Consider the following 23699-nt stretch of genomic DNA (forward strand, 5'->3'; position numbering starts at 1 on the left):
GGAAGCTGATTGGTCAATCTATGTGGCCAGAGAGAACATCACTGCTGCAAGATGTAACGTTATTCACTCTGTGATAAGTTGAGAATGCCTTATCTAGTTTAGTTGTTTACAGTGTTGTTGTACCCATGTTGGTCCTAGGATTTGAGTGAGACAAGATAGATGAGGTAATGTTTTTTACTGGACCAACTTCTGCTGGTGGAAGGGATAAGCTTCTAAGCTTCACGGAGCTCTTTGAGTCCGGAGAAGGTAACCAGAGTGTGTCAGCTAAAGGCAAAGTGAGATAGCTTGTTACATATAAGGGGCTCGCACATGTTGTAGAACACTTATACTGGAGTGGGCAAAGAGCACCTCTGCAGTCATAGGACAAAGATTTTTGCCACTTTTTGAAGTCTTGAAGCTCTCCAGTTTCCCAGTGAAATTACTAACAGTTTCACTAGTTTCAGTGCAAACCTTGAAACACATCAAGTTAAACCTTGGCTGCCTGAGAGCAAGAACTCTAATAATTGGTTTGGATAGTGATGTGTGATGGGGGGTGGGAATCACATATTCTGGCATTGCTTGGTATTTTGGGAGGAAAGTCACAGAGTTTATATAGCTGATTTATGAAGTGTCTTTGCAGTACTGCAGCTGCCACAGTCTTTGCAGTTTCTGAAGCAAGGAAGCAGCTCTAAAGAAGAGGCAACAGCTGTTCTCTGGTGCCCTCCTTCCTGGGCTCCCATTGCTTCAGTGCTAAATTGGCAGACATCAGAGGCCTAATCCAAAGTCCACTGAAGTCAATAGAAAGACTTCAATGGGTTTTGGATCTGGCCATTGGTTAGCAGAAATAAATGAATTCAACTAACTTGTTAAGCTGATTTAAAACATTTATAACACTTTTGTTGCAGAACTAAAGAATATTTTTAGATCATGTGATCTTTTGATTTCTGACATTTTTTATTATTAACTCAGACTTTGCCTCTCTACTCATTACCACGTCCCTCTGATCAGACAATGCTTTTCATGACACTTACGATGACAAACCATAGTGCCAAATATATTAAAAAGCAGCATGGCACAATGGAGCAGGAGCAATAATTCATGAATCGCCCACTGAAATGAGTGGGACATTTGTACCATCTTTGTAGTCTTTGAACCCCTGACTCTTTCTAGCAGGTGGCAGTGTAAGGGTATATTTGACAGGGTGTAATTAATTCTGTATTGTTTGTGTATAAGTGTGTAAGTACTGCATTTTATTCCATGCTTCCAATGTGTGGTCTATGTACCTGTGTGGGAATATTTTTGCATGTGAATAACAATGATGAGAAAACAGAGTATACTATTTGACTACTGTAATAATAGGAACATACAGTAATTTAAAAATATTGTATTGTGATTGAAAATGTGGTTAATATTACTTGATTACTGGTGTAAGTGGATAGTAACCATGATAGAATGGTTATGGGTATACAGGGTAACTCAGTTACAGAACAAGATGACTATGGACATTAGGGTAATTGCAATATCATGAGGATATACATTCAGAGTGCTTGAGAATCCCATATGTACAGATGCTATAGGACTTGCATTCTAAAAGCTGTACAACCTGAATAATCTGAAATTAGGTAATTAGTTTAATAAGAATATAGTGAAAGTCCTCTGCAGATTTAGAAATGTAACATCACTATGTACGTCTGAAGTGAATGGTCTTGAAGGGATTCTTCTCCCCACTTCTCCCAATGTATACTGGGTTTTGATTTGTTTTGTTGTTGGCTCCTTCCTCTGAAGCATGAGAGACGGCCACAGATGGAGATGGGACATTGGATGGATTCTCTCTCTCAGGTGCCTGGCTAGCTGATTCTTGCTGGCATGCTCAGGGTCTAAGCAATTGCCATATGTGGATTGAAAAGGAACTACCCTCCATTAGATTGGCAGTGAGTTTGGTTTTTTTTACCCTTCCTCTGCAGCATGGAGTGTGGCTCACTTAGCAGGATCATCTGGGTATAGCTCATTTAATTAATTAATTCCCTGCCACTGCAGGGAGCCTGGGCATCGGTGCACCTTGGTCCCCTCCCATTCTCTACCTGTGGCACATAATAATTTTGTCACCTGTGGCCTACAATATTGTGATTTAATTTCAGCAGCTGGGTTTAGTGTGCAGATGCTGAATGGTTTTGGTGGCCTGTGGTATACAGGGGGACAGACTAGCTGATCTGATGTTCTCAAACTGTGTACATATGTTTGTTAATACTTTGTTTCTCTATACACTCTGCTGCTATGGAATATGTAGGAAAACAAATTAGTTTGTTCTGTTATCAAAGATTTCCTGTGTGAAATGTTAAAATAAAAATAAAATAAAATAAAACTTATTTTGCTATCAGATTTAAGCACATGAAATTCCCACTGAAGTCAGCACATATCTGAAGTAGAATTTGGCCCAAAAGCCTTATGTTTATTAAGATAGAGCTGTTCAGAAGCAGATCTAAATTTCATACCTATTTGTGTGGAAACTCATGTGTTGGGGGAAGGGTAGGGTTTTGGGGTTTTTTTTGGAAGAGGAGAATTTGAGGAGCTTGCTATCCTGATGCTTTCCTTCCTTGTATTTTCTGAGCTGTGTATATCACTTATATCTACTTAATTCTCTGATGTGCAATATTTTTGGAAAGTTAGAAATGTTCACATTTTCAGTTAAACTCCGTCAAAACCACACACAAGCCTTTGAAAATCATTTGCATTATGGAAAAGTCTGAGATACATATTGGGTAAATAATAACAGACTAGGACTTGTTTTGTTGTTTTGCAAGAGTTTGAAGATATAGATATAGATATATAGATATACATATATCTTGGAGCCTATTCTAACCTCAGGTACAGACATGCACTTTCCGTGGACTCCAGTGGGAGTTACACAAGAGCTTCCAAGGACAGAGTTTTCCTCATAGCCTCAGTCCATTAATGGACTAATGCAGTTGCTGGGACTCAAAAACATCTGCTCATTTCATTGGGAATGGGGGAAGAGAAGGAGGAGATGATGCAGGATGGAGACCTAAGTCTACAATTAGGAATGAGTTAAAGTCTACCCTGAGATTATCCCTGAGCTAAAGTCTACCCTGAGATTCGAGTGTGCTGATCCCAGCACTCTAGTGTTGAACAAAATGCATGGAGCTTGTGTTTTGGAAATCTCTCTGTCTATAAGGTTTTCAATACTAGTTTGAGTTTGTGAAGCTTTTTCTCCTGGGGCCCAAAACCTATGCTAACTGTTAGGCATAGAAGTTAGCTATTCCCGCACAAGTGGAATGCTGCATATAGAGTAATTATATTACAGTCATTTTTAACTAGAAGCTGCAGCCTTCTGCTCCTTGAAAAATTATACTTTTTTTTCCTTTTCTGACAGCTGTCCGATTCACTTCTTCCTCTGCTTCCCATTGCCTATTTTCTTACTTTCTCCTGAACAGAATGTGAACCCCATAACATTAAGAGTATTCCCTCATTTCCTTGTCAGGGAAAAATGTTACCATTCATGGCTGTAGAATATTCTGTAGTTTTTTAAATAGTTAAGAGAGGGGTCATGTTTAAAAGCAAAGTCTAAAGCAAGTATAATAAGTCCATTTTTATATACTAGCTTATGCTCTCTCTGGGCAGTAAAAGTCAATCCTAGATTTTTTTAGGAAGAACTATAAAAATGTAAATTACTGAGATCTGATTTGCTCTTATTGCCTTAGCTCAGCTCTAACACTTAAACTTAGAATATATAGCTGCTGGAGCTAATTAATGCTAGGTGATTTACATATTCAGAAGACATCCTATAGTACTCTTTTTCTCTCAACTAATATGAAATAAATGATCAAAAGCTCCTGAAGATACTTAAGTAGGGTTCTGTATTTGAAAATGTTGCCATCATTTAAATCTTCTGAATTCCTCCTAAAAATGGCATAAAAATTAAGTTGTCATATTTCCTTTGTTTTTATAATAGGACATAGGGAGTATGACACACCATTTTGTTTTTATCTCACGATAAATGTTTATAGAGATATCAATATCTAAAGGAAACCGGAGTAATTAAAACATAATAAAGTTTGATGTAGAGGTTCTACCCTAATAAAATTTGCAAGATACAGTTTTATATCAAAATACAAACATGAACATATGCAAAAATGTCATTCTGCATTATGGGAGGACATTTGCAAAACAGCAAAGACAAGACTAGAAGCGTAAATTAGACAAGAAGAAAAAAATATTATCCCTTTTATATTAACTATATTATATTAGTTACTGATCCAGCAAAGTGCTTAAGCACATGCTTACCTTTAAGCACGTGAGTAGTCTGCACTGAAGGAAAATGGGATTATTTGCATGCATAACATTAAGAACAAGTTTAGAGCTGTAGGATCTGTCTGCTTTGAACTTTCACATTCATCTTTTGCATGGAGCTGTCCTATGGCCCAGTTACAACAGAATATAAATTGTAAGGTTTGTTGGCCTATGGAAAATACTGAATCATATTGAAATACTGAGTCTTTATAAGCTGGATGTTGATGTACCATAATGATTTAATGCAAGTATAAGGGAGATATAGTTGTACAGCATATAAAATAACGCAGAGAGCTGTCAGGCATTTCGGTTTATCCTTCTTATTTACTGGTGTCAACACTTCAAGAACGATCTTGATAAACTGGAAAGGGCTGAGAGAAGAGCCACAAGATTAATGAAAGAACTGGAGAACATGTCTTATAGTGATGGGTTCAAGGAACTCAATCTATTTAGAGAAGAATAAGGGAATGACTTGATCACAGTCTATAAATACCTACATAGGAAACAAATATTTGATAATGGGCTCTTCAGTCTAGCAGACACAGGTGTAATAAGATCCAATGGCTGGAAGTTGAAGCTAGACAAATTCAGACTGGAAATAAGGTATAACAGTGAAGGTAATTAACTACTAGGACAATTTACAAGGGTTGTGGTGGATTCTCCATCACGGCAAGCTTTAAATCAAGACTGGGTGTTTATTTTGTTTTATTTTTAAGTTCTAGTTTGAAAGGAATTATTTTGGGGAAGTTCTCTGGCTGTGGAAGTCAGACTAGATGAGCTCAGTGGTCCCTTCTGGCCTTGGAATGTATTAATCTATTCTTCATAATACAAAAGAAAATAGGCCCTTTAATTTAATTAACTACAGAATCCCTACTTGTATTGGTAAGCCCTTATACAAGTAGTTCCATTGAAGTTATTTGTGCAGATGGCTTGAGGGGAGAAGTCATTTTTATGTTCTTATGTGTGAGAGAGTTCTGCACATAGCCCAAAAGAATCAAATGTAAAACAGATGAAAGGAAATACTCCATGGAACATAAATGAGACATGTGGAACTCACTGGCACAGAAACTTTTTGGGGGAAAAATCTTAAGATTCCAAACAGATTAGATAATTGTATAAACAGCAACTACATTCAGACTAACTAAGGCAAATTATAAATACTACCAAACATCAGAAGCAGATTGCCAGCTGCATTCAGTGGTATAGTCTGGTAATTGTTGAAGATTCATCAAGTATAAATTCACAAGTGATCATTATGATCATCTACCCTCCTGCATAGTACAGGCCATATAATTTCACCAAGTGCATCAAGTCCATAGCTTCTGGCTGAGCTATTGCGTATCTTTGAGAAAGATATCCAGCCTTGATTTAAAGTGACAAAGAATCCTTTACATCCCTAAGAGAATCCACTGGTTTGCTCCAGAGTGGTAATTCCTATTCCTAATTTAAACATATTAACATCTTTTTTTCTTTTTAGCAGGAATATATACTTTCTCTGAAAAGTTAAATACTTGAATTTTCTCTGATAGGTAAATAATAGTGATGCGGTAGGTATTTGACATTAAAATATCTCTGGTCTTTACTATAGTTGCCCTGTTTTTTTAGATGAATACCACCCTACAATTAGCTAAGTATTTATAGATATCACTTCTGTTTGCATGTAGCTAGATATCAACAAGGTAATTTCTGAAAATACAAAGACGTATACCAACTTTTGGTGTTCATCTGATCTCTCTTTTTTAAAAAAAATTATTTTTCCAAATGTTTGGTAATATCACATTATTTTTTCCACTAGATTCCAAGCTTTTATTTTTAGACAAACCTCTTGTTTGCAATATGACATGAGTCATGATATGGTTAACATTTGTATACTGTTGTTTATAAAGTCTGCAGAGTTCACAAGCATGATAAAGCTACAAATTATGGTCCAGATCCTGCAATCTCTCTGCATAGTCGTAGGAACTTCTGCAAGGCAGGTCCCAGAAAGACTGCAGGATAGGGCCCCATCTATGGAACTGACATTTAAAGTTAGAAGTACATAGACACTGAACAAAATGTAATGTAAATAACCTTAATATTTGTATGCACAAAAGTGACAGAATAATCTGAGATATGTCATTAACAGAGAGAGAGAGAGAGAGGAATGAAAGTATCCAAGATAAAATACTTTCCTCCTTTACATAAAATTTTAATTTTAGAAGGGGATATTATTACATTTCATCATTTTAAAAGTAATCTGAAATAACAAATCATTCTCCTTCTTAGTTCAGATTTATACCACTTAGTCATTTGCTCATCTCTACTATGCTATAAAGTGGATGGCTATTTGGAAAATTGATATTGAGGGCGAAAAAGAAATAGTGATGATTTAAGTATTTCTGTTATATACTGTATTCCCACTCCATGGATATGATACATTTCTACAGTTCCATTAGTCAAGGTCAGACAACATATACTTTGTTATAGTAAGTTATATCAAGGAGGTCTTTTTTTAATGGTCTAAAATTTTTGTTTTGGGAAAAAAGTAGCAATCATGGTCTCTGTCAGAAATACAGAAAAAAATGAGATTCCCATGAGACACTTTGAAACCTACATATTACTGACAGCAAGATTATTGCAGGTGGTTTAATATGTTCATTTTTATACACAGAAACAAAAGTGTCTGCTTGTCGCACAAAGGTCACTTGACTAAAGAAGGTTTTGGCTAAAGGGCCCTTCATTTCCTATTAGAATCTGTGGTAACATGGATATATCTCATTTTGACACTTTAATTAGAAATGTATTCTTAAGAACACATCAACAAAATCGCTTCCATTTTGTGATAAATGAGTAAGTAAAGGTGTAGTGCCAGATTTTTACATGTATTTAGGCACCTAAGATGCAGACATGTGCCCAATGAAGTCTTCAAAAGCCCACCTGAAATCAATGGGAGTTAGGCACATAGACACTTTTGAAAATCTCACTGGGTGAATACCTTTAAAAATCTGGCCCGGTTAAGATAATTGGTCCTGCAAATTTACCCTAATTGTGAACACAACCATGAAAAGTGTGTGAAACTTCATAAAACGTCTTAAAAACCAACATTACAAATGTTGGTGGGGAAGGTTGCAAAAAGGAGGAGACAAAGACCAAATTAATATAAAAAGGGTTTTACGGATATTACTCAAGGACTGCGTTAAGATTATGACTGGCAAACAAGAGAAGTACAGGACCAGAAATTGATAAACCAAACTTGATGTTTCAGAAATTAGGCCTATTGGTAGATAAAATAATGAGAGGATGGACTCTCCTTCTCAACATTCCCTTTTGGGGTTCTTTAAAAGAAAACTTTGGGGTAAAATTACCAGAAGCAGCTGATGTCTGCCAAAAATCATTGCAGCATGATTTATCATCATGGCTATCATTCTCACCATCTCCTAGGACCTTCAACCTTCTTTGTCCTAATCCACAGAGGTCTTCACCAAATCAGGCCAGAGAGAAGATCCCAGATGATGCCAGCACCTCCACCAGCTCTAGCTAAATCCCGGAATCCACTTGATATGTGAGACTTTGTCTCCTCCCCTTCACCTGTGTGACCTTTTCTTTCCCTAACTTATTTTTTCCTCTCTCTCTCCTTTTGCTTTCTGCTTAATAAGAGTTACTCTTAGTTAGCAGATACTTTATATTTTGTAACACTGCAGTGAGTCTGTGACCAGAGAGAAAGCTAAAATCAGTGCCCTAAATATCCTGTATGCTGGTACAAGCTGGCCAGGTCTCAGAGTTGCTGATAAACTGGGCTTGTGTTTTTCCAGCAGTGAGATTGCAAATGAAAGTCAACACTAGAGTCAACATAAGCTACATTTTCTATCTTTGCTTTTCTTTTTCTCTCCCCTTTTGAGTGTTTGTTTTCTTGGGAGATGTGAGTGGACTTTCACAACAGCAATAACAACAACTCCAGCCCATGTTGGCTAAGTTCTTCTCTTTTCACCAAAAGGACAGTGTAAGCAGAGTCTGAATGAGCTCTTCCCTGACATCTAGTGATGAGCTGTGGAAAATAACTTGAAGAGCTGATCTCGTTTGCATGGGCACACCCACCCTGCCTCAGTGCTCAGCAGGATGAGATTGCTTGCCCAAATTGTCACTTTTGGCTGGTGTGGGATTCCCAGTCTCCTTGTTATTGGGGCAGGAGTAATAAACCTAAACTGCCCTTGCTTCAATTTAAGCCCATTGCTTCTTGTCCTATCCTCAGAGCTTGAAGAGAACAATTTTTCTCTCTTCTCCTTGTAATAACCTTTTATGTACTTGAAAACTGTTATCATGTTCTCCTTCAGTCTTCTCTTCTCTTCTCTAGACTAAACAAACCCAATTTTTTTCAATCTTCCCTCATATGTCATGTTTTCTAGACCTTTAATCACTATTGTTGCTCTTCTCTGCACTTTCTCCAATTCGTCCACATCTTTCCTGAAATTTGGCATGTAGAATTGGACACAATACTCCAGTTGAGGCCTAATGAGTGTGGAAAATTACTTCTCATGTCTTGCTTACATCACATCTGCTACTACATGATGAGGCATTAGGACAAATAACAGAAATATCCAATACACAAGACCTGGTAGCAAAGGAGAACTTAGCCAGACATCTGTTTGAAAAGTAATATGGAAAAACACAATTTTTCCAATATTTTCTTGGATTGTGTTGAGGACATTTTGTTTCAGAAAGTGGAGACTTAATTCTAACCAACAGGGCGGAATTGGTAGAGAATCTGACGGTGGAAGGCAATTTGGGCAAAAGTGACCGTGAAATCATGTATTTAATTATTTTAAAGAAAGGAAGAATTAAGAACAGCAAAATAAGGACAATGAACATCAAAAAACCAGACTTCAACAAACTAAAAGAACTGGTAGGTCCCATGGGAAGAAAATCAAGGGAAAAAAGGGGTTCAGGAGAGATGGTAGTTTCTAAAGAAGACAATATTAAAGGCACAACTGAACAGGGCAGCCCGGGGGGGGCAAGAGGGGCAATTTGCCCTAGGCCCTACAGGGGCCCCCACGAGAGTTCTTGGGGGCCCCTGGAGCAGGGTCCTTCACTCGCTCTGGGGGCCCCAAAAAACTCTTGTGGTGCCCGGGCCCCCAGAGCTTCTTCCTCTCTGGGTCGTCAGCAGCAATTCAGCGGCGGGGGGGTCCTTCCACTCTGAGACCCACCACCGAAGTGCCCTGAAGACCCACAGCAGGGGATCCTTCTGCCCCAGGACCCGCCACTGAAGTTCCGGATCTTTGGCGGTAATTCGACGGTGGGGGTCCCCTGCCACCGAAGACCCCAAGCCCCCTGAATCCTCTCGGTGGCCCTGCAGCTGAAAACTATCATGATGCAAAGGAACGATAGGAAGAATAGTAAGAGGCCAATCTGGCACTCTTTAATGACCTATAAAATGAAATACAAAATGTGGAAACGTGGACAAATTTCTGAGGAGGAGTGCAAAAGAATACCACAAGCACATAAGTTCCTTATAAACATTTGGAACAAAAGAAAGATGAAGAAAAGCATAGGTCTTTTACTAAGCAGGGAAAGGAGAGCTAATAATTGATGGCATCAAGAAAGCCAAGTTGTTTAATGACTATTATGGGTCAGTTTTCACTAAAAAGGATAATGGTGACCTGATACTCAACACAATTACTATTAACAACAGGGAAGGAATGCAAGCCAAAATAGGGAAAGAACAGGTTAAGAAATATTTAGATAAGTTAGATCTATTCAAGTTGGCTAGACCTGATGAAATTCACCCTAGGGTAATTAAGGGGTTAATGTCCTAGTGGATAGGGTGAAGCAGTAGAGATTATATGTCTGGATTTTAGTAAGACTTTGCACATAGGTCCACATGACATTGTCATAAGCAAAGTAAGGAAATGCGGTCTAGATAAAATTACTATAATGTGGATGCACAACTGGTTCAAAGACTGTACACAAAGAGTATTTATAAATGGTTCACTGTGTAACTGGTAGGATGTATCTAGTAGGGTTCTGCAGGAGTGAGTTCCTGGTCCAGTACTAGTCAATATTTTCATTAATGACTTGCATAATGGAGTGGAGAGTATGCTTATACAATTTGCAGATGACAGCAAACTGGGAGGGATTGCAAGCAATTTGGTGGACAAGATTATAATTCAAAACAACCTTAACAAATTGGTCTGAGTTCAACAGGATGAAATTAAATAAAGATAAGTACTTTATTTAGGAAGGAGACATCAAATGCACAACTACAAAATGGGGACTTACTGGTTAGGTGGTAATATTTTAAAAAGAATCTGGGGGTCACAGTGGATCACAAATTGAATATGAGTCAACAATGTGCAGTTACAAAAAAGGCTAATATTCTGTGGTATGTTAACAGGTGTGTTGTATGTAAGACATAGGAGGTAATTGTCCCACTGTACTCAGCATTTCTAAGGCCTCAGCTGGAGTACCAAGCCCAATTCTGGGCCCCACACTTCTGAAAAAATGTGGATAATTTGGAGAGGGTCCAGAGGAAAGCAACAAAAATGATATAAGGTTTAGAAAACCTGACCTTTGAGAAAAGGTTAAAAAACTGGTCATGTATAGTCTTAAGAAAAGAAAACAGGTGGAGGGGGACCTGATAACAGATTTCAAATATGGTGATGACTGTCATAAAGATAACAGTGATGAATTGCTCTCCATGTCCACTGAAGGAAGGACAGTGAGTAATGGGCTTAGTCTGCAGAGATAGAGATTTAGGTATTAGATATTAGAAAAATATTTCTAATGACAATGATAGTTAAACTCTAGAATAGGCTTCCAAAGGAAGTTGTGGAATTCCCATCATTAGAGGTTGTTAAGAACAGTTTGGACAAACACCAGTTAGACTTTGGGCTTCCTGAGGTCCCTTCCAGCCCTACATTTCTATAATTCTATTATATGAATGTCTGAGGGGAAGTATTTGCCAAAAACTTCTAGGTATGTCATCCATTACTTTCATTAGAATCTTCTGCAGCACTGGGGGGAAATATTGAGAAATTGTGGATCTGTCCAGAGAACTGAGACTGAACAATTCATTAAACAATGTGACTGGCAATCTATCATGTGCCATGCATGAGACAGCCCAGCAGAGATGGAGACTTGCTCTCTCTCCAGGCAGCAGGTGGATAATCCACAAAAAAGGCTTCATAGCATGCAAGAAAATCTTTTTGGTAAGAAGGATTATAGTTTGGGGCATAGTTGTGCGATGGCCCTTAATTCCTGCCACAGGCCTGGTATCTGTTGAGCTGGCAGGTGGGATTGTATAAAAGTATATAAACAAATTCAGCAAACATTAATAATAAAGGGTCATTGCTTTGTTGTAGGTATTATGGCACAAAAGATTAACACCTCCTGAGTCTACAGAGCAAAAATACATGAGATAAGATGTAACCCGAGAGACAAAACATATTTCAGAATTAGTGAGTTGCTATTAGAGTGGGATGAAATATGAGTATGGATATAGCTAGTATTCTGCTACCTGTCTTTATGTATAAAGTGTATACCATAGGGATTTTGGAAAGAGGAATGACAAGAATGTCTGAAGAAAATGTAACTTATTTACATTTGTCCTGGGTTTGCCTCGGCAGCTGCTGTCTGTTGCTTCAGCAGCTTGGTTTCATGTAAGTGACAGTCTGTCAGATATTGAGTTTATTTCTTCTGGCTTTGTATTTGTTTGTTCTTTCATTTGTGGCTCATCATTTTAAGGAGAGGAGCACTTATATTTCTTTGCCAGAAGTTATTGTAACAGGGTAGCTGGCCCATTAAATGGATCTGGGCTCAGCTCTCCTGTTCCAATCCAGGTGTTCCCAGTTCCCCCAATAAAGAGGGTGGGGCAGCACCTGGGGGGTTATAAGGTCAGGCAGGAGATGAGAGTTATCAGAGCTAGAGGATGGTTTCTGGCAGAAGGTTGAAGTTTAGAGAGCAGGAAAGAGGGGTTTGCTGGCTGGCAGCCCCAAGCCAGAGAGTGAGGCAGCAGTGGGAGGTACCTACTGGTGCTAAGCTGAAGAGCCAGCACCAAGGCCCAGAAACAGCTGACAGAAGGGCTTATGTGCTGTTGTCTCCTTGCTGGAGAGTTGCACCCTTGAGGGATGCTCCCACCAGAAAGACTGTGGGAGCTCCTGCTGGGAAGAGTGGGGTTGCACACCAGAAGCATGGGTGGCACACATAAGAGCCTGGGGGAGGTTAAGCCTCTCTCCAAAAAGGATGGCCATGCTGGGGGCATATGTGTAAAGTTTAAACCACAGGGATTTTGGAAAGATGAATGGCACGCCGGCACGTTGCCTTTGGAGTGCTGAATGAAGCTCCCTACAAGTGTGGGGGGGCGACCAGTGCCTGAACCGTGGCTGTGCCCTGAGGTCCCACCCCTGCTCAGATTATCAAGAGGGAAACTGAAGTGAGGACCCACTTGCAGGGTTGCCCTGAAGCCATGAGAGGGTGCCGGGAGGAGGACACTTGTTTACTGTTGTCATTTAAGGGGGGTTTGTTTGTTTAGGACAAAAGTCTGTCATAAGGTTACAAAATGCCTGGACATTTTGCTTCTCTTTTCCCAAGCTACTGCCTTTTGGGGAGGGTTTCTGCCACCTTCTGTGGTACTATAAGGGGAATGTTATTGCTACCTAGTCTCTCAACTCTAGGCTTCACAGCTACTAGGCATTCGGCTGTGAAGTGCCAACAAACATGCTCTCTCTGACTGCTGAAAAGTTGAAACACTGAAAAAAGATGAAAACTGCCTCTGTTCTTCTTTCCCACCTTGGCTGCTCCTAAAGTGGTAGTAATGGACGTAGGTGTATGGATTTTCCAGACACTGATTATAACAATCTTTTTAGTGTTATCCATGGATTGCAGGAGTGAGGAGGAAAGTGAGTTTTTTTGAGGGGGTAAGGGGGTGGAGTGGGAGGGGATGCTTTGGTATACAGACCCATTTGTTGCATCTTTTTATCTGACATTAGCACACCCTAATTGGCATATTTTATACACCTATCGTATAAGTATATGTATTGTACCATAACTGTGTCCGTTGATCAGTCATGACACTGGGTTTAATGTGTAGGTGCTGGCTGGTGGTGGTGCCCTGTAGGTGCTGGCTGGTGGTGGTGCCCTGTGACTTTCAGGAGGTCAGATGAGATGATCTGATGGTCCTTTTTGGCCTGGCATTTTATAGGATGCTCACCTCAGTATATTGACTGATGAAGATGCACCTGGGACTATGCTGTTCCACTTTCTAAAAGGTTTAATTTTTAATTAAATGGTTCATTATTAGACAGCAAAGTTCACACAGGTGAATAGTGCTTATGAAAAACAATCCCTATATAAAACTGTCTGAACTAGATCCTCAGCTGCTGTGAAGTGTTGTACATCCATTGAAGCCAAAGGGGCTATAGTGATCTACACCAGATCAGGTTCTGATCCTCTAATATTTAACCTCTATAGATTTAGTTCTTAAATGCACAATTTTAGCTACCTGTTTCTGGTTATTTTTTTATTATTATTATCCCTCTGTTCCCCCTCACTCCCACAGAGCTGCTGTAATAATGATGCCACTTCATGTAACACGGGTAGGAGCTGGGAAGAATCTTTTGCTTATCTCACTAAGAGTCCTGCTTTCAACCTAGACCACTCCCAGCTCATGCTTGTCATCTTGCTTTCTCTCCTGCTCCTCAGTTCTGGTTCCCTTCCCTTCCCTATCTGTATCTCTTTGGCAAACTGCCTTTGTCCTGGCCTCAAACTCTGGTGCTCATGCCTCTCTCCTGCTGCTGGGCCCTGTGATGCTGATATGGCTGCACAGAAGCAGCAATGCAAAGAAGAAATCATTAAGTACTTGTTTGCTTTAGAGTGGCTCTGCTCTAAATAGCTAAAGTTACATTTTTAATATCCGCCAATGGGAATTGATCTTCATTGCTGTTGGCCCTAGTTACATCACTATCAGAGATTGTTAATCATTGCTGGTGATGGAGTGCCAGTATCAAAGAAAGACATTAGTTACCATTCTTGACTAAAGGTATGGACAGGGTAGTAGCCAATCCTCCACCAGTTTCCTAGAATATCTAGGAGTTGATTTCAGTGGGATTTAGGCACCTAAATACCCTTGAGGACCTGTGCCTCACTCTCTCCTAGAGTTCAGACATTAATGTGGCAGAGTGATGACACTGAGTGCTCTACTGTGAGATTTCCTTATAGTCCAAGGCAATGGACAAACATCCATGCTAATACCACCTGTTCTATGAGCTGCCTTCAACAGAGTCACCCAAAAGACTGAAATGCCGACCCATCTATGTGGCTTGGCAGGGGTCAATGGAGCTAAATTGGTTTATCTTCATATTTGATTTAGGCAAATCCCAGAGGATTTGCTCCTCTCTGACAGCATGTAGCAAAAGGCGACACCAACACACCCTCCCCCCCTCCCTGCCCCATGGCTAGATGCAGCACTACAGCTCCTTTTTGACTCATTTCTCCCCACTATCCTTCAGCCTTCTCCAGCGACTGGAGTGCCCTGATCCTCCAGCCAGATCACTCTATAGAGTCCAGCCTCTTCCAGAGCTATGGAGTCCTTTGCCAAAGTCCTGCTGTAACATATACAGAAAACAAACCTTCAGCCTAGCCAGGCTCCGCAGGCCAGCTGTACCTCACAGGCATACCTCGACTGATGTAGTCTTTCTCGCACATCATCCAAGGTTCCTATGCCCCCAACAACCCCACCATCCAGGGGCTGGCACATGCCTCCTCTCATTCAGGCTACAGCTCATCAAGTTTCCTGCCTCCATTCAGGCTTCCAGCTCAACCTGAGAGTAGCCTGTCTGCTTCCCAGAGAGAAACAACAGTCCTTCCTGGCTCCCTCGCCATTTGACATACTCAGCTCTTTGTGAAAATCCTCTAGGTCTTCCCCAGCAGGGTCTGATAACCAAGGCTATGTATACACACCGACCTAGGTGTGTGATTTTTTTCCTCCTGCTCAATTATGCATATGTGCGCTAGCTCTTATTGAGCTACTGTGAGTACAAATAGCAGGGCAATTGTAGAAGCAGTAGAGGCACGCTGAGCTGGGGAGAGTACAGACCCACCGGAAACCAGCTCAGCCATGCCTCTGCTGCTGCTACCGCTACCGTAGCTGCTCCTCTATTTATACTCATGCTAGCTCAATGATCAGGGGAATCACACCCTTACCCCTTAGTGCAGACATAGCCCAAGTTGAGCCACCTGATCTACAGCTGATCAGGACCAGTTGGGGGAAGGGTAGCTGATCAGTCACAGACTGATCCCTTAAGAGCCAGCTGGCATGTGACAGAAACCTTATGCAGAGTCTCACAGATCTCAGTCCCATCTCCCTCTCCTATTCAACGTCTGTGTCAGACAATATGGGGAAATTGTGAGATGCTATTGGTTTAAAGGCCATTAATATGCTGATGACCAGGAGTGGCGCCACGGTGTTTGCTGCCCTAGGCAGCAGCACTCCTGCTCTGAGCATTTGGCGGCAGGGGTCCTTCTGCTCTGCGTCTTTGGGGCACTTCGGCGACGGGTACCGGAGCGAGTGAAGGACCCACTGCCAAATTTCCACCGAAGACCCGGAGCGGCAGGACCCTCCACCGCCGAATTTCTGCCAAAGGCAGCAAAATGTCACCCCCCAAACCTTGCCACCCTAGGCAACTGCCTAGGGTCGCCTAGTGGAAGCACCGGCCCTGCTGATGACATAAGTACTATATACATTTATTTTCTTCAGGATCAGGATGTACTGTCATCCAGCTGTTAAGGTGTCTGAAAGGAATAAACACTGGGATGAAAAAACAGCTGGCTCAGGCTAAATGCAGGAAAGCTTGAGGTGACCCTGGTAGAGGGAATAGAGAAGCACTTATTCCTTGGAAGGCACCTGACTTTGGGTTGTTAAAATGGTGGGCAGTCTCAGAGTCTTACTTGACTCCTCTCTACTACTGGATAATCAAATAGCAGTAGTGACCAGAAGTGATTTCCATGCTCCCCACCAAAAATTTTCACAGTGAGGAGGCTGTCCCTTCTGGGCACAAACCTTCCCATAATAGTGTATGTCTGTCCTCTTCAGACATGACTGCTGCATTTATTCAAACTGAGGAATTTTGTGAAGGTCATGTGGTAATGGCAGCTTGGCCAATATGCAGCAACTTTTCTCCTGTAACAGATGAGATCATATCACAACAGTATTCTATGACCCATGCTGGCTCCCCACTGAACTGCAGATCAGTTCTGTGATACTGAACCTCATCTTCAGAGATCAGCTTCTCTTTCCAAACCACACCATAAATCCTATAATTAACAGGATCTTTAGTGCATAGGTTGCAGCTCTGGGGTGCTGGAAATGGTTTTGGGTATATGACCCATGGTTTGGGCATTTTCCTACCATTGAAGAGCAGGATGAATTTGTGTCTTGTCTTCTCATTTGATTCTGTCCAGGTTCTTGTACCACATCCATTCCTTTGGTATTTGGATGTATTTTCCAGTTCAAAATCAAGGCATGCATTTAGCTGTGGAAAGGGGTATTTTTCCTTCCTTTAGATATCTTCTACCTGTATAACACATGGAAATATGAGCCAAATGATGGAGGATCAGCCAATAATCTAACAGCAGTTATATTTATACTCCCTGGAGGAGCAATAGCTCAGTGGTTTGAGCGTTGGCATGCTAAACCCAGGGTTGTGAGTTCTATCCTTCAGGAGGCCAAGTGGGGCGAAAATCTGTCTGGGGATTGCTTCTGCTTTGAGCAGCAGGTTGGACTAGATACTTCCTGAGGTCCCTTCTAACCCTGACATTCTGTGATTCCTTGAATTTGGTTCCTCAGAACTCTTGTGACATGTGCATTAATACAAAGTAGATGGAGAAAAAAAGTAATGTGAAATGCTATAATGTCACCTTTGCAGACACATTTCCTTGTATAAAAGTACTTTAGTGCTTTTATGTTAGAGGAATTTTGTGATGTCAGTTATAAATTGAATGATATTAAACAAAGAAAAATTAAGCTGAATAGTAATACAAAAATCCAGAATGCTTTTGTAGCTATTAGATTTTGTAATAGTCTCCCAGAGGGAGGGATGGAAGCTCCATTACTTTAGACACTTAAAAGTAGACGTTACAAAATGCTAGAAAATATATTGTAGAAAAGAACCACCTACCTTGGTAAAAGAATTGACTAGATCACCTATTAGACTGTGTGCAAATAATGGGGCAGTAATACTGAGTCGCCACTCAGAGATGACTCAGGTAATATGTTCCTTGTTTTGAAATTAAATGTAAGGTACTTAGATGCCATGGCTGTAAGCCCAGCATCCATTTCTGAATGAATAAAAATAAACTACACTGTAGAACCTGACCAATTCAGTCTGCACACCTGAAAATCTGCATTAAGGGCCCAATCTTGCTCCCCCTAAAGGCAGTGATAAAGGTTACAATGACTTCTGTGGGGCAGGATTTGGCTCAAAAAGGCAGATTTCCAGGTGTATACTTTAGGGGGAACAGATCCATAATATGATGTGGCTGTGCAATGTGCTGAGCCAGAGGAGGTGATATCCAGGTTCCCAGAGGTAGTCCCAAGTCACCCTATGGCCCCACATGCAACAGTGGCTAACACTTGGGACAGGATAACTTATGATGTATCTTCCTTCCCAGTGTTTGTTCCTCTTCCCTTTTTAAAGCACATAGCTGGTTCTCAGCTGGAACTGGACACAGAGTTCATTTTAACTTCAAAGCAGCTTTAGGGGTGTCGTTCTGAGAGCAGAGAGTCTGACTCTGGCTCCCATCTCATTAGCAGTAGGGAGGAGCAGAACTGGTTAGTGATCCTGTGTCAAGACCTAACACATGCTATGGAGAAGCCAGGGTGTGATACTATGCTTCCTCATTCCCCTAGAGGAAACACATCTCTTGCACTGGCTCTGTCCCATTACTCACTACAGGGCAAAGGGCAGGCTGAGTCAGAAATGGGTTGTAAGGCAAGTATGGCAAAGATGTTCCTGTCCCTAGTCTGTTGGGTTTGAGTGACTGTAAAGGAGCTATTTAAAAAAATCATTCTCAAGCTAACTTAAGACAAGGCCAGAATGTTACTGAGGGGAGTGGAAAAGAGACTGAAGGGAGCCTTGTCAGACAGGAACCATTACCATGGTAAAGAGGAAAAGATAACTGCTCCAAGCTTGCTCCAGCGATTCTGTCAGTTACAGCACTACAAAAGGAAAGGCCATTGGGACCAGGGCTGTCTCCAGGCACCAGCTTATCAAGCAGGTGCTTGGGGCGGCAACTCTGGAGCAGGGCGGCACTTTCAAGTATTCGGCGGCAATTTGGCGGAGGGTCCCTCACTCCCTTTCGGAGCGAAGAACCTCCCGCTGAATTGCCGCAGATCGCAAGCGCGATCATGGCTTTTTTTTTTTTCCTCTGCTTGGGGCAGCAAAACCCCTGGAGCCGGCCCTGGTTGGGACAAACAGTCTTTTCATGATCATTGCATTTCTTAATATAGAATCATAGAATCATAGACTCACCATCTCAAGAGTAAGCTAAGAAATCCTTGTAAACCCCTGGAAGAGGAGGAGGGCTGAGGTCACTGTAGCTATGACTAGCAGCAAGATGGACAGAAAAGAGGAATAGCAAAAGAAAACTGAAACAAGAATAGTCTCGCACATGCTTTCTGTACAGCCAGGAAAAAAGGAAAGAGTCAAAAAGGAAGAAATAGCAATTTCAGTTTAAGTAGGGGAAAGCTATAATTCTCTTGCCTTTCACCTTGGCCTGCTATTAAATTCCTTTCTATTTCACACTCCTGTATCCCACATCAGCAGTGTCAAACTGTGTTGTAAAGTTAATGAAGAATCTGGTTTTAAAGTATTTGATCTTTAATATATCCTCTAAAGACTTTTATATGCCAGGAATTTCTAATCAAATTGATAAGTCTTTTATCAACTTTCCAATCTTTTTCAGCCCTTGCCTCTTTTATGAAGCTGAGTCTGTATGCCAAAATCAAAGACTACTCTTGGAAAGTTTCAGAAATTCCATAGATCTATCTCAAACACATGGATTAATACAGGCTTTACCTAATCACCCGTCTGGAATTAATCTATGGAAACCTGAGAGAAAATCCTGGCACATAAAGTAAACCAGAATGCCAAATTCTGCCCTCATGTAGGTGTATATAAACCCATTGTCTACTTCAATGTCACCGTAACAAGTGGCTCATAAATATTTATTGTTACAATTTGGCCACTGGTGAGTTTGGATTTTCAACAGTTTCATATTTCTGGGCATTAAAAAAATATTATGGACAGACAAATCACTTTACATCCCAGAGAACAATCAAAGGCCCTGATCTTGTCATGGAATGTGCACAGGTGGATATCACATGCACACACAGTCACTCTGAAGTCAATGGGATATCATGTAGATATAAGGGTCCAGGTCTGTGGATTTCTTTCCAGAGTGAGGGTTTAAATGAGGACCAGCTCACCTACTGCTGCATTGAATACATTTTTGGGTGTTGTGGCAGATTGAAATTGTATTTCATATTGCTGAACACCTCCATCCTAGACACTCTAAGCACACCTCTTACTGGCAAACCCCACTATTAGGCAACCTGAGAATCAGAGCTACATGACTACGAAGCTAGAAGGGGTTGGAGGGGGCATGGATAGAAGCAGCAAGAATGTTCACAGTAGAATCTCGTGTCTTTTTTCAAAACTTCAGCCAGGACCTCACTGAATTTTTATTCTGATAGCTGGATAAGGGACTGTGGGTTCCACCATTCATGAATAATATTTACTTTTGTGAAATGTCATATTATGAAAATATATGACTTTGCCTAGCTATAACTTTAAGTGCCTGGACAATTTACTGTCCTGCAGGATGGAGCAGCATTCAGAGAAGTCTATTTGTCATCAGTTAAACATTTCAAGTGAATGTGCTATGCCTGTGTCACTGGAGTGGGGCAAGCTTATCTTTTGGACTGTATCTGTTGCTAGAATTGGGATTAGTTTTGATCTGTGTTGTACCTTTTTATAGTTAAAGAAGATTGGTGTATAAAGTGAGGGAGGGCTGAAAAGACTAGGGCTTGGGCATAAAAAGGCCTCCTCCATCAGCAATTGAGATTGTAGTTTGATATATGTTTGGAATCAGATGCCTTTAAAATGTCTTTATTCAAAACTTTATTTTCTTCTGTGCATTTGGAAGCTTTTGGAATTTGAAATTCTCAGCCCCCTGAAAAAAAAACAGAAGCTAGCCCAGGTTTGTTACTTCTAAATGCTGTGTGTGTGAGTAGGCTTCTGATTATATGCATTTGGCAAACTAAAGAGTAACACACTATGTAGTACACACTATGTAGTACATTTGTTACCGTACACAAAATGGGAGAAAGAACAACTTCCTCAGGAAGGGTGAAATTCTCCCCTGTGCAGAGCGCCAATTTGAAGCCTATGACCTACTTAAGCTCTCAAAATAGGACTGAAGTGGTGCACTGACCTTGTAGTGGCTCTCTACACAGGGGAGAATTTTGCTGTAGTCACAAGAGCAGGCTAGTTGTAGAAGGAAGTGCAAGGGGGAAAACTGTTGCGTGAACTGAGAAGGTGCCTTGAGGAAAAAAGAAATACCAAGAGCCAATTTTGATTTTTGAGATAACTGGAGTTGTAAGAAGACATCCAAATGAAAATTGGCAGATGTTAGAAAGATTCAAAATTTAAATGGGACTTGTGGAGCCAGAATTCTATTTGTTTAGTTTTTTTCCCGGGTGGGGGTGGGAGAAGGGAACTGAAAATCATGTTCAAATTCAACTACCACCTTGGTGCTGATGAGTCACAGATCAGCCTCTCTATTCCAGAACTGTCTTAGATTTCTGTCCAAAGTAAAATCTCAGCCAATCTCTCTGACATCTCATGGATGTATAGCCATCAGCTCAAGCTCAACCTGGCTAAAAGACAACTCTTTATCTTTCCCCCAAGCCCTCCCCACTCCTCCCTCAATCATGATGGACAACGCCACCATCCTGCCTGTTACTCAGGCCTGTAAGCTGGGTATCATCTTCAGCATGGACATTTCTCTCTAGGTTTCACATCCAGGCTATATTAGAAATTGCAAGATTCTTTCTACATAACATTTCTAAGACATAGCCATTCCTATACAGCTAACACTCTTGTCCACAGTCTCGTCATCTTGCGTCTCAATTACTGCAACATCCTTCTCACTGCCCTCATCAAATAAACTCATGTTCTGCTCATACTCATTCAGAATTCTGCTGAGAAGATAATTTTTGTAGCCCACTGCTTTGACCATGTCTCCACTCTTTTTGCATATCTCCACTGTCTTCCCCTTCCCAACTGCATAAAACATAAACTGCTTGTCTTCACTTTCAAGGTACTTAATGACCAATCCCCACTGTACCTCTCATTCACTGTTGGAATGTTATCTGCTGCCTACAATTGTGATGCCAGCCTCCTTCACTCTTTGTTAAGTTTCAAACAAACACCTTAATGCTTTTGCCCAAGCTACCCCTCATGTTTGGGGAGGACCTCCCTGTAAACATTCACAAAGCTACCACATTATACACCTCCAGTCCCTCCTTAAAACTTTCCTTTGCCATGATGCCTACAAAAACATAATAGTTATACTACTGGTGTGCTGATACCACTGCCTGTCATGCTGACCAATAATGTCTCATTGTTTCCTTATACAAATAATAAATAATAAGAAGAAGAATATCTGTACGTGCAGATACTCCTATATTCTCTGAGCAAAGAAGTGGTCAGTTCCTAAGACCCAAAGTGAACAGCTAAGCATTTGTGTGGTGAATACAAAACTATACTTGCTTTGAAAAATGTGCATCATTCATCAATGAATAATGCCAGCAATGCCTTCGGTTTGGCAGAGTTTATGCTTCACCTCTTGTGCTGGTGAGATACATGCAACACAGTCATCTTGGGATGTCAAAAGCGTTGAGTAATTTGTATCAGGCGAATATATTGGGCCTAAAAGGAGTGTGTTTTTAAACTAATACAGTTCAGCCTTGAGTGGTCCTAAAGATGTAAGTGTGATGATTAACTTGTACAATGGCAGGTTCATATTTTGTTTTTGTTCTAAACTGTGGAAGGAACAAGAGCCAGGATTCTGTCAAATATCTATAGCTGTGATACAGTAATTACAGAGAAGGCCTGTAAGAGCATTGACCAGCATCTAACCTGTTAACATCTTGTACAAAAATAATTGATTTGGTCTTGAATTGGCTCCCATTGAAACCAGCTCAGCTTGGGAAAGATTCAGTCTCTTGTTCATAAGTATTTGACTGATGTGGGTGGTTGGCAGTGAGCTATTTTATTTATGCATTCTGAAGGAGGCAGATTTGTATGCATTTTTGTTACACTGTACACAGATGCCCCAAATGAGGAGGAAATAATGTTCATAATTTTTTTAAAATATATAAATAAAATGCTGAATGAATAATTAGGACACCATTAGAAGACAATCTAAACCCTCAAACTTGCAAGTGTTAGAATAGCCTGTTGTGAGAGACAGCCTTTTCTTTTTCTTCAGTTTTCCTACTGTCTTTAATGAGATTTGATTTGAATACCTAGGCCAAGAGTTTAGGGCAGAGATTTTCTGAGAAGTTTAGTAGAACTCAGATGAGTTTCCTTCAATCTTAACTTTTTGTTTTTTAAAAAGTTTGCAAATGAAAACATGATTGTAAACCGGCCAACAAAGTGTCGTAGTTGTGCTGTCTTAAATGTGGATTTCCTGTTTGGAAAGGAACAAGATTGAATCAAGGTTTCCTGAACCAAACTCTGATCCAATCCTAACCTTTTCCGGCTGCCATCCAGTCCCTATCTCATTTTGTATCACTCTGCTCCTATTAGTGCTTTCTTCTGTACTAACAGGCCTGAACTAATTCTTAACTGGTTCAATACCCTCTGCTGATTTCCCATGATTTCATTCCTGAACTAATTGTAATCTGTTTGGTTGCGCCAGTCTCCATAATAGTCAAGCACCTATATATCCAGTGATCCTCACGCTCATTGTAGATCCTGAAAGCCTAATTATATTTTCACTTAAACCAGTTTTGCGTCTGTTTATCTCTGTTAGCTTCAGCTGAGTTACTCCAGACTTATACCAGCCTAGGGGAGGGCAGATTGAAGACTTGGGTCCCCATATCAGAGTGAAATCAAAATTCCATTTCAAATACTGGAGTAAATATGCAGATGCTTATATCGGCATGTCCAGATAACTTGTATCCAAGAGTTTTAAAAGATCTGTCTTAGAAGGTCATTGGATCATTTATGTTGATTTTCAATAAATCTTGAGCACTGCAGAAGTTTCAGAAGACTGGGAGAAAGTTAATGTTGTACCAAGTTTTTAAAAAAAGGCTAATCTGGATAATCCAGGTAATTATAGTCCTGTCATCAATCCCAGGCAAGATAATTGAGTGG

The sequence above is a fragment of the Gopherus flavomarginatus genome, chromosome 4, assembly GCF_025201925.1.
Source record: "Gopherus flavomarginatus isolate rGopFla2 chromosome 4, rGopFla2.mat.asm, whole genome shotgun sequence".
In the NCBI taxonomy this organism is placed as follows: Eukaryota; Metazoa; Chordata; order Testudines; family Testudinidae; genus Gopherus; species Gopherus flavomarginatus.